We start from the raw sequence: 12,075 nt of genomic DNA on the forward strand, positions 1-12,075 counted from the left end.
CCTTTTCTCTGACCCAGCTAACCATTAACTATTAACTTCTCCTTCTGAGCCCCATGATTGTCCACACAGTCTGTCTCTCCCTATTCGTAAGGGTTTGTCCCAAACCTCTTCTTTCAAAACTATTCATACCACCCCTTAAAAAGCCCACCATCAGCCCCTCGATCTTCTCAAAGTACTGCCCTAATGCGAAAACCCTTGAGTAGACTGTGACCCAGCACTGCCTGTTAAAGTACCTCCAACCCAGTTTCCGACTCACCCACAATACTAAAACCACTGCCATAAAAGTCATCAATGACATCCTATGTTTCTCATCTTCCTAGACTCCTCAGCTGCCTTCAATTTTGTTGACCATCTCATGCTCGTCAACTGCCTCCTTGATGGTGCACTTCCAAGGCACTGATCTCTCACCATTCCACGCCTAGTTAATAGAAAGCAGTGACTACATCTCAGCCAGTGATTTCTCCTCTCAAACACACAAGGCCACCTTGCTATCCTCCTGTTAGTCATCTTCAAGTGCATTACCACCTACTGCATGTACACCAACATGAAACTCTATGGACTGAATTCTTCTCCATGATCCCACCCGAAATCCTCGCGAAGATTGAGAGAAAGTTCGGGTAATGGGCCTTCTGTCCCACAACTGAACGGAATTTCCCACTCCTGTCATGATTGCTCCTTTCCCATCCACTGCATGTAAATGGTGACGGGGGAAGGAGACGCTCAGGCCCTCCGACAGATTTCCTTTCGTCTCCCCCACGTTACTGGAAGCTGCGGTAAAGACCCTGAAGTTGCCTACAGGAGGGAGGGCCTTGTAGTGGTCTCTGCTCCCACTAATTCAGGCCCAGCATTTAGCTACTAAAGCCCTTGGTCTCATTGTAGCTTCAGTGGAAACACTAATATGGTCTTCAGGGCACTTCTGTCCCTCTAAAGTACTTCGGCGCCTCTTGTGGTGCTGCAGCTTCATTCCCGCTGCATTGGGATTCTTCTCTTTGCACTGGCGCACACCCCTTGGCTACGGGAATCCTGCCAGGAACCAAGTTGCATTGCAAATGACCACCAACCTATGGAAATGGGTTCGTGTTGTGTGGATTCAGAGGGATAAGCCGAAATCTTGCCCAGCCTGGAGGAGAATTCTAGCCTCTCTCTCTGCCACCATCATTGACTCCAATTACCTGTCTAATATCACCTCCCTAAATCGGATAAACTTTTCTCCAGGTCAATGTAGATAAGATTAAAGCCACCTTGTTCAGCACTTGTCAATACTTAATTTCTCTGCGTCCGACTCCATCAACTTTCCCGGCTGACCATCAGGCAAAATCCGCAAGTGCATTCTCTTGCAAACTAGTTTCCTTTGATATCTGTGTCACTGCAATCAACTCTTGTCAAGAAAACACAATGGGGCTAAAATTTCTTGGGGGTTTGAGGCCTAAGAAAGTTTGAGGTCAATCTCTTCAAATGTTCCTCTCCCAATGAACTCCTTCACTATCTGTTCAGTTGCCACCTTGTAAATAAACATGTCATGCTCGGAGATGTTTATCTCTGTGAAAAGTGCTATATATATAAGTTGTGTTATTAACCGCTCCCATGGGAGCAGTATTCAAATATTGTAAAGTGTTCGACATTTAGGAGCTGAAATTGCCCCTTCCCTTAAGGTCTGTTACTGCCGGAAATCAGCGGCCACGCTGCGGAGTGGAATGGCCGCCGATTTTTAAAATTCCGCTCCTGTGGTATCCCAATGGTGACCTGCTCCTCCCTCTACCGCTCTGTCCTAAGTGCGTTATCAGATCGCTCACCTCCGGTGTTCCCCCCCGCCCCACCCCGATCACGAAATTCTGCTGAGAAAATCTTGCTCCCGCCTCTCAGTGCCACCGACAGCTTTTTCTGCTGGTGCACTGTGCTTGGAGTGTGTTCAAAATGGCGTTGCGGCTGCCATTAAAGGGGAGGACCTACTGCTGCCGCTGCCATCTTATTTTTTTTGTTGGCCGACTGCCATGTTGGGCCGACAATTATGCCCTGGGTTCGGCCGGGCCGCCAACAAGCAGCCTGGCACCCTTTCTTGGGTGCTAGGCTGCTGGCCCAGCCGAAACCCTCCCTGGTGGCCCAGTGGACATAACTTAAATAATGGCAGCAGCTCTCCCCTTTAAGTGAAGGGGAGAGACGTGGTGACGCATCAGTGTGATGACGTCATCGGCACTACGCTGATGAGTTACAGCGGAGGACACTCCATCCGCCATCAACTTCCACCCCTCTAGTGTGCTTACCGTTGCACTTCCGCCCCAATTATGACCGACTTCCGGGCCGCTGTGTAAAAAAAACCAAAGAGCGGAATTTCGCTCAAGAGGCCAACGCATCAACCGTGCTGGTAAAAACATCTGAAACACGGTAGGTGAGCCGTTTTTCCAGCGGTGGGCAATTTCGGCTCCTTATGGACTATTAAGACTTGAAGAAGGAAAAGAGTTATTTGTTACAAAAGAGGAAACCAAGTAACTTGGGAGGCACCAACTTGCGTTTATATATCACCTTTAATGTTGAAAACATTATGTCCACTGGGCCACCAGGGAGGGTTTCGGCCGGGCCAGCAGCCTAGCACCCAAGAAAGGGTGCCAAGCTGCTTGTTGACAGCCCGGCCGAACCCAGGGCATAATTGTCGGCCCAACATGGCAGTCACCAAGAAATGAGAGAAATTAGCGGAGGTGACTGAATGCTAGGTTGAAACGGTAGATTTTGTGAACAGTATTGAAAAAAAAAAGAGAGGGAGAGAAGTGAAGGAGTTTAGGCAAGGACTTCCACAGAATAGGATCAAGGCAACTGGAAGATCTGACACCAGTAGTGAGGTAAAAGGATGGGGGATGCGGAAGGCCAGAGTCCGATGACCAAAGGATGTGGGAAGTGACATAAGACTAGAGGGGGTTGCAGAAGCAGGGAAGTGCATGGATGTGGAGAGATTTGAAGATGAAAACAAGGATTTTAAATTGATTGCATTGGAGGGTGGGCAACCAGAATAATTAAGTGAATGCCGGTAAAATGGAAGAATGGAACTTAGCTCATGACAGTGACAAAAGCATGGATAAGAGATTCTGCAGGATGGAACACAGAGGTCGGTTTAGCAATGCAGCCCCATGTGGAGGAAATAGTGTGGCCAACAATGTTGACAGATGAAGAAGGTCTATAGGACGTTCTGATTCAATGTTAGGAAAACTGAATTATTACAGTTGTAGATCATATTAAAGTATACACTTTATGGTTGTTAAAGTGCCCTGAAGAAAGACAAAAACGCTTTTTTTTAAAACTTGAGATTATTAGTTCCTACTTCCTCAGTGTCAGCTGTGGCTCAGTGGGTAGCACATTTTCCTCTGAGTCAGAAGATTGTGGGTTCAAATCCCACCCCAGGGACTTGGGCACATAAATCTAGGCTGATGCTCCAGGGAAGTGCTGCACTGTCGACGGTGCTGTCTTTCAGATGACATATTAAATTGAGGCCCCCTATGCTCCCAGGTAAAATATCCCATGGCACTATTTTGAAGAAGAGTAGAGGAGTTATCCCCAGTGTACTGGCCAATATTTATCCCTCAACCAAGATCACAAAAACAGTTTATCTGATCATTATCACATTGTTGTATTGTGGGGGTTTGCTGTGCGCACATTGGCTGCCGCGTTTCCCACATTACAGCAGTGACTTCAAAAAAGTACTTAATTGGCTGTAAAGTGCTTTGAGACGTCCGGTGGTCGTGAAAGGCGCTATATAAATGTAAGTCTTTCTTTTCCCGGCTTTTGCAGATAGAGGCTTCCAAATTATACAGCTGTTTTTACTATGCTGCCCTGTAATCTTTACATCAATCCAACCACATGGAGAGTAAAATTGAGGGTTTGAAGCGGTAATGAACAAGACCAGTGGTATATGGTGAAAGTGTAAGTCAAATTACAATTATATTATGTGGAAGTCCAGCATTTGTACCAGTGTTTTTGAGATCGCATTCTCTGATAACAACCACTTTTCTGTGAAAATTGCAAATAAATGGTCTTGGTTGGGTTCAGTCCTGCAACAAAAAACCTCAGAGATACAATCTTGTAGTTCTTTTGTTGGGAAAAGATTTAACTTCTGTCTCTCTCTCTCTCTATCAAGCACATTCTTCTGCAAAGCTACCATTCTTAAATAAATTTTGCACAAAAAGGGCACAGCACCAAGAATGGAAGTCATTGGCTGCTTTTACGTTGGTTCCATTTAAATTTGGATTTCAGAATGGACACCAGTCTTCCAGAATTTGAATTTAATGGCACCAATGTAAATAGAAGCTTTGTAGGTCGACACTTCCTTGATGCCCCCAGTCACACTGACAGTTATTCATTAACTAGCTAATTTGCACGTGTAGATATAAGCAACAAATTAGATCAGGGGCAGCAGGTGTGAATTCCCACACTGATCTCTCAGTTCTTGCCCTCCCCTTACAGATCTCGACAACTAATGCTTGGCGATCAGAAAACACAGGAAGAGTGTCGCGAGGTCACAATGAAAGTGTAAGGTAGAACTTCAGACCAGTTTTTTTTTAAACTATATATATTTTCTTGGGATGAATTTTGCACTCAAGATAAGCAATCTTGGTGCTGACAGTTTTGTGCAGCTGTGGTTTTCTGTCCATTAAACTTAATAGATGGAAAATTGTGGACAGAGCATGTGATTTCCTGATTTCCTCTCCTGGTATTTGAGGACCTGTACCAAGAACACACAAGCAGAAAATGTACCTTCTATTGGCAACACCTACCACTCACAGGTTGGGTATAGCACAGGTTAGACACAGGGCAAAATGTCCTCCACTCTGTCCTCAGCATCGTGCCTTAATCCTGCTTTTTCAAAGGCACCTCTCTTGTGCATCAGTATGCTATTGCCATTTCCCAAATGTGCCATCCCCATGGCCTCTTTGAGGGACATGTTAGCAGAAATCTTTGTAGAATTTATGATTCTGTGACGTGCCTGGGACGTTTCTTCTATGTTAAAGGTACTATATACAACAACTTGCATTTATATAGCGTCTTTAACGTAGTAAAACATCCCAAGGCGCTTCACAGGAGTATAAGACAAAAAAATAAATTAGGGCAGGTGACCAAAAGCTTGGCCAAAAAGGTAGGTTTTAAGGAGCGTCTTGAAGAAGGAAAAAGAGGTAGAGTTACACAAAGAGGTTTAGGCAGGGAGTTCCAGAGCTTAGGCTAGGCAACAGAAGGTATAGCCACCAATGGTTGAGTAATTATAATCAGGGATGCTCAAGAGGGCAGCATTAGAGGAGCGCAGACATCTCGGGGGGGGGGGGGGGGTTGTAGGGCTGGAGGAGATTACAGAGATAAGGAGGGTGTTGTTATTATAGACAATTCTATGTTGGGGATCACATTCTGGCCAAACACATTTCATGAAAGACCATTAAAACTGGTAGACAGATGAACACCAATTTTTTAATGTATTTAAATAGTGTGCTCACAGTTGATGCAAATGAGTCCCCTATGTTCCTCTGCCTTTGTTTACTTATGTTAATTTAATTGCTGTGATATTTCAGTGTTTTCAGCCCAAATGGAAAAAAATACACATGGAGGGGGGTTGGGAAAGCTCAGTGATAAATTGCAGACTGGATAAATGAAACATTTTTATTCATCTTCTCTTGAATGTTGCTCCACAGATGTTATGAAGTAGCTAGTACTGTAATAAGTGTTTTTTGTTGACATCACGACTGATTAGTAGCAGAGTTATAATTAACACTCTCGTCCCTCCCACCATCCTCCCCCTCACCACCGCTGGGTTGGCCAAGCCTGAGAATGCATCATGTGGGAAAAATAACAGGCACAATCCCATGTGCTATCAGTCTATGACATGCTGCATTCTGTCACCCAACAAGATCTTCCTCATATCCTCACAATAAATAAAAAATAATTTGCAAAGTCCTGGCTTCTGGATTAATTGGTTAATTCTCAACATCAAACCCAGCTTGTGGCAGCTGCTGTCACAGAAAATGTGGGCCCCGAAACTCCTGAGCAGGCCTTGGGGGCAGACCTACTGTTGAATGGAACCCACTACCAATGTTTCTGACCCGATCAGAAATCCCAGGGTCTAACAATCTGAAATATCTTGAGGTGGCACCCACGCAACTCCCGGCACAATGGACGCTCCCACCTGAGTTGGTGGTGGGGGGTGGGGAATTTTGCTGCGGTCCGACATCGCCCCACAGTACTCTTATACTCAGTTACAGAGTTGCTAAGAATGTAACTGAAGGAAATAGATTGAATGATATATTTCCCTCATTTAAATTGGATTATTACATGCCCACCCATGTCTAATGGACCTGCCCCCAAAAGTGCTCTAACAGGGTTGAAAAGGCAAGAAACCCTGTTGGATTCCTTGTTCCACCTCGAATTTTGGTCCTCCTCTACTGCACGATGTGGACTGCCCACCCCAACCCCAGGAATTTTAGGGCTATTTTATGTTCTGAGCAGTATAGACGGTCCCACTCCTCCTGTTCCATACGGCTAAATAACATTGATTCATGCCCTTTGGTAAGCCAACTCATCTTAGGCAGGGTAGCTTAGGGAAGGGGTCTACTACTGACTTTAGAATTCCAGGCCTTGGGAACAGCAAAATCAGCTAGGGTGCAGGTTTACAGGGCTAAGGAGCGTGAATAAAATCAATCAAAATTTCCACTCTTTATTGTTATCCAGAGACATTGCTGGAAATGTGAATATCTGGAAGCATAAGAACATGATCAGGAGATTTCTTTAAAATGTCTTGGAATGTGGTGCAGCGTTTTACAATCTGTGATTCCTTTCCTTTCCTCTCTCTTCCTTCCTAATCAAACAGCCTACAAGCTCAAACATAAAGAATGGCTACTTGGGTGAGATACTGGCGAGCATCTAGTAATTAGGGGAAAATTGGAGGAAGGAAAAAAATGATAAGCCCAGAAAACACTCATCCGTGTAATGTTACTGTACATTTAGAATAAATTATGTAAGCAAAATCTATAGATCGGCAGAGCAAGTTTTAGCATCTCAGCCTTTGCTCAGTGGTAGAACTTTTGCTTCTAAGTCAGATGGTCATGAGTTCCAGCTCAACTCTAGAGGCCTGAGCACATAATTTCAGGCTCATACTTCACTACAGTACTGAGTGAATACTGCACTGTTGGAGATGCTGTCTTTTGGATGAGACATTAAACCGAGGTCCCTTTTGCCTTCCCAGCTCAACATAAAAGGTCCCATGGCATTATTTAAAGAGCAGAGATTTCTCCTGACGTTCTAGCCAAGATTCATTCCTCAACCAAAACCACCAAAATAAAACAGATTTTCTGTTAGTTGTAGTGTTTGCCTATGACAGTGACTATACTTCAAAATGCTTCATTGGCTGTGAAGCGCTTGAGACATCTTAGGGTCATGAAAGACATTATATGAATATAAGTTTTTTCTTTCTTAAAACAGCCACTGGTCTGAGAACTCAGAAGTTCTAAAGTTCATCCTAGAGACAATCTGGTATGGACCCCACTGTTGATCAAATTGGAGAATCGTAAATGTATAGAAAAATCCCGTTTTGGTTTCACACCAATAGGATATTGGTGTGTTCATAGTGTAAATGTTTTGAAATTATATATTCTCTCAATGTATTCCTACTGCAGAAGATGTAAGTGTGGTTACTTGATGTCAATCAATGGACATCCTCGCAACAAATAGCTGAATTTAAAATGTACAAGTTTGGAATTTGTACAAGTACAGGAAAGACTACATACATGAGTAAAGAATTAAGCAAGAAAGCGAGAGACACAGAAACAGAACCATACAGCAAGAGAGAGAGAAGGGTTGACACACACTAACATCTAAAAAATCAGAGATACATAGAAGCATCTATATTTAAATATGCAAATGGACAGAGAGTATTAAGCAAACTGTTAAATTGGGCCTGAGTGTGTATCATTATGTGAGAACAATGAAATAAAAGTGAGGGAAATGTTGGGATATTTCACCCCAAATTACCAACACAAAGATTCCACCTATTTTGTATCTGAAAGCCACAGTGCTTTAATATTTATTGCAATTCTTCACTGCAACATAGTTGCAGAAGTTAAAGATAATATCTTGTTACAAAATTTCTCTCACATTACCCATATTTCAAGCTTTCACATAGGAGGTCAGTTTCAGGAACGCATGGTCTAGCTACTCCACACCATCAGTTCCAGTGATTCTGGCCAAGCGAGTACCCAAACGGGATTCCTGAAACCTACCTGTCATGAAAACTTGAATGTCTCAGAATGGTCGCCGTTACCAGAAGAATCTGTCGAGATGGTGCTACCGTCTGCGAACAAAGAAACGGGCAGGGGTGCCAAAGGCATCACTGATCGTGTAATTCGTCATTTAAAAATTGACCACAATCAAATATCAAAATGCAAAAATCATCTTTGAAACAGCACACACTTTAGTAGCTGCAACATTATGGGTACAGTAACCTAGTGGTTATGGTACTGGATTAGGAACTCAAGAGGTTGAGAGTTCATAATCCCACAGTGGAAAATTGTGAAACTGAATTAAGCTTATTTGCATGCAAACTGCCATGAAATGACCATGAAAGCTGCTGGATTGTTGAAAAACCAGCTAGCTCACCAATGTCCTTCCAGGAGAGGAACCTCCCACCCCTGTCTAGTTTTGTTTTCATTTCTCCAGTTGCACCTGATCAGGCAATCAGAATGAGCAGGAACCATGCCTTGCCATCACACCAACATTCCAAGAACATGTAAAAAAAATCTACTGCAGCCCAAATGTTCCCAGACACCCAAATACTTGTATAGCAGCCTATGACAGGGATCCAACCAGGAAATGCAGAAAATGTTGAAAATGCACAGCAGGTCGATTGATATAAGAACACAGCTAATTGGATGGATGCAAGACCCTTTTGAAGTGTATAACATCCAAAATGTTAGCCTGCCCTTTCTCTTTATAAATGCTGACTGGCTTGCTGTGTATTTCCTCCAACAGATGAAAGCCCCAACCTGTATCTTCTCTTTACAGATGCTGTGTATTTTCATTATTTACAGCTTTCAGATTTCCAACGTTTGCAGATATTTTTCTTTATCGGTGGAAAACCTCCCCGGATACTCTGGGGGCAATTCATTTTTTATAAGTACGCTTCGTCGCCTCTTAATTAAAAAGGGAGGAGTAATTAATAATGTGTTTTTTTAAAGCGCGAGAGACGGAAGCATTGCACCCTGGCAAATTACGATTGTCCAACGTGTAAATGCGGCAATTATTTAAACGTGATCGTCTCGTAATCGGAAGAGCCGCACATTTTGTGATGCGGGGCATGCACAGATCTCAAAAGGTTACATTATGTATTGACAGCACGCTGCCTCCGACAGAAGCGGCGGGCTTTAATGTTGCACCGATCTGTGGGGATACACTTGTTACAATTTTACACTTGTCCCGGCTGCTGTTGCCATTACAGATGAGATGGCTCTGGCTCTTTTTTTTTTCTCCCTCTCCGTATAGCTCGTTAAAGAACAGCGTTTTCGTCTCTTGGCAGCAGGATCTGCCACGTGTTCGAGTCAATATCACTTTGCAATGAAAGGAGCCCCTTCCCCGGGGACCAAGTTTACATTGCAGTCAATATATAACATACACACACACAAATATATAAAAAACTTCAACCCTCTGCGACACACACTCCCACAATGACCACGTCCACACGTCCAACCAGCAGCCAAAACCTTACTGAACACGCCGCTCGCTGCAGTAAAAATACAAAGAGAAAAAAATCTCACCCCCCGCCGTATATTAAAACATGCCAACCCACCGTCAATGAGAGAGAGAGAGAGACCCTGGAAGAGATGAGACGGAAAATGCAACGTTGTAAAACAACGGCATGGCCCTTACCTCTCTGAGTCTTGGCAGATCAGACCATCAAGTGAGCGTTTTACAAATCAAACACACACACACACACAATTCTTTGCTTTGTTTTCTGGTGGAGATCTCCGGACAGATTTGGTCCTGTGAGTTGCGTCAGCCTTTCCCGTACTGAATGACCCAGTGAAATCTACTCGGCTCGGTGGCTCCTCCTCCTTTTACAGATCCTCACATTTTATTTGTACTCCACTGGTGCTCAGCCCCCCCCCCTCCCTCCCCTCCTCCTCTCTCTCTCTCTCTCTCTCCTCGTGCGAGCATCAGGCACTTTCGCATTTACGTGATAGGCGAATGGGTCGCCGGGGAAAAGGAAGAGATCGCTGACAATTGTTCAAAATGAAATGCAGCAGCGCTTAGTGAAATCCAGGTCTCCGTTTCTATTCTACTGCCCTGCCGCCCGTTGAAAATGCATGCCACCTAACCGGTTATGAAAAGATTTCAAGTATGTATTACAGGGAGGCTTGTGCATTATTTTGTTATCCGTGGGTCTTCTATAATTTTGCACCAGAGGCCTAAGTATTCTAGAAGCCTGGCACCAATTCATGGGGCAAGCTTCATCCACCTTGCTTGGAACCACAAGCACATCACATCTCTGAAGTTGGCAATCTGCTGTGTGTGGGCTCCACCAGTGCCAAACCTAAGTGCACCCAATCCATTCAGAACTCATCTTTGAATCATACTCAACAGACAACAATTTAATCACAATTGTGAAAATAAAAATACCCACCAAATTGGCAATTTATCTCCGGCCGTTAGTGAGACAAGACAAGTACTACAAGACAAGTACTTGGGATGCCATTCGAAACATTAGACAATTTACCAGCGAATGTATTTTTGGAACATGAAAACAGAATAGAGATACATTTCAACCACAGGCCCTTAAGGGAGCATTAGGTAATGCTAGTGTTTGGACTCTGCTGATAAATGCATCCACATTTCATTTGCCACAGCCTTCCCACAGACTTCATCAATGATATAGTAAATGTAAGCCGAACAAATCAGGGAAAGGAAATTGACGACATTAAGCATCACTGATACAGAAATCCCACAACTGATGTAGGAGCCGATGGATTCCACAATGTGGCCATTCTCTTGCATGTATTCTTCTCAAGCTAGGCATAAAATATACCCTCAGAAGAAGACTAGAATGGAAAGAAAGAACTGCGGCAAGCAGCTGACAACCGACGTGGATGCAGGTAGCTGTAGGATTCCGGGAGGGTCTTGCTGGAGGGAAGTTAGGGGAATCCAGGGGAGGGGAAGTCTAAACCTACCCGGTGGAGTCGGGGGCGGAACACGCCTGATCCTTCTGCTCCCACAAAGAATAAAACACGTACCATTCAGGGCTTCTGCATGGCCCACTCCTCGTCTGACCTGGTTGAGCCTCACAGGAAAGCTGCAGTGGCTTCCCCATACAGGCCAGAGTTAAAATTGCAGTCGGGGCTCAGTGTGGTCATTGGCCCCAAGCTGTAAATGTAAAGAAGGACAATGCCAGCTTTGGGTGGGCAACGTAGCCTCTTACATTAAAAATTGGAAATGGTCGTTAGCAGGTAAATCATCTGGTGGATATTATTTTGCTTAGCTGCCAGATAAGGTAAGGTTAAATGAGCACTGAGTGCATTTGTATCGAATTATTTTGCCCACTGTTCTAATGGTGACTGTAACCCATTTTAAATGAATGATCTTAAAAACAGCAAAGAAAGGAATTTAAGATGAATGTGTTGTGTTTGTACAATAATATCATGCAGAGTCATTTCAAAGCTTTGGAGTACTGAGGGACTATTAACACAGCTGAGCAGATTGGATTGGGTGTGGCTTGCGGGTGGATTGTTAATGGGCAAAAATTCTGAGCGCGTCAGACAACCAGCTCCAAACCGCTTACTTCTAGGTTTTATTGAGGCGGGACAAGAGCGGGCAGCCAACCGCTCCCGGGATCTCATACGTTTCATGTTTTAGTAAGATCACCTCTCATTTTTCTGAACTCCAGAGGTATATGCCCATCTACTCAATCTCTCCTCATAGGACAACCCTCTCATCCCAGGGATTAGTCAAGTGAACCTTCCTTGCACTACTTCTAAGGCAAGTACGTCCTTTCTGAGATAAGGAGACCAAAACTGTGCACAGTACTCCAGGTGTGATCTCACCAAAGCCCTGTACAATTGTAGT

General features: G+C 44.1%; 1 protein-coding gene and 1 long non-coding RNA gene across 3 annotated transcripts in view; one reads left to right on the forward strand and one right to left on the reverse strand.

The window, feature by feature from the left end:
• Positions 1-10,018, reverse strand: part of slc6a9 (solute carrier family 6 member 9) — a 295,904-nt gene extending 285,886 nt beyond the window's left edge. Inside the window, exons 1-2 of one of the 2 annotated variants that reach the window (XM_070886779.1) lie at positions 9,886-10,018; positions 8,244-8,314 (exon numbers count right to left, since the gene is read on the reverse strand). The gene's annotated coding sequence lies outside the window, so the exon portion shown is untranslated. The remainder of the gene's footprint in view (positions 1-8,243; positions 8,315-9,885) is intronic. The other variant, XM_070886777.1, reaches the window with a different exon arrangement.
• The window catches only part of LOC139268522 (uncharacterized), a 295,271-nt gene that overhangs the window by 89,959 nt on the left and 193,237 nt on the right, over positions 1-12,075 (forward strand). The window lies entirely within an intron of this gene.

Source organism: Pristiophorus japonicus, chromosome 8, assembly GCF_044704955.1.
Source record: "Pristiophorus japonicus isolate sPriJap1 chromosome 8, sPriJap1.hap1, whole genome shotgun sequence".
In the NCBI taxonomy this organism is placed as follows: Eukaryota; Metazoa; Chordata; class Chondrichthyes; family Pristiophoridae; genus Pristiophorus; species Pristiophorus japonicus.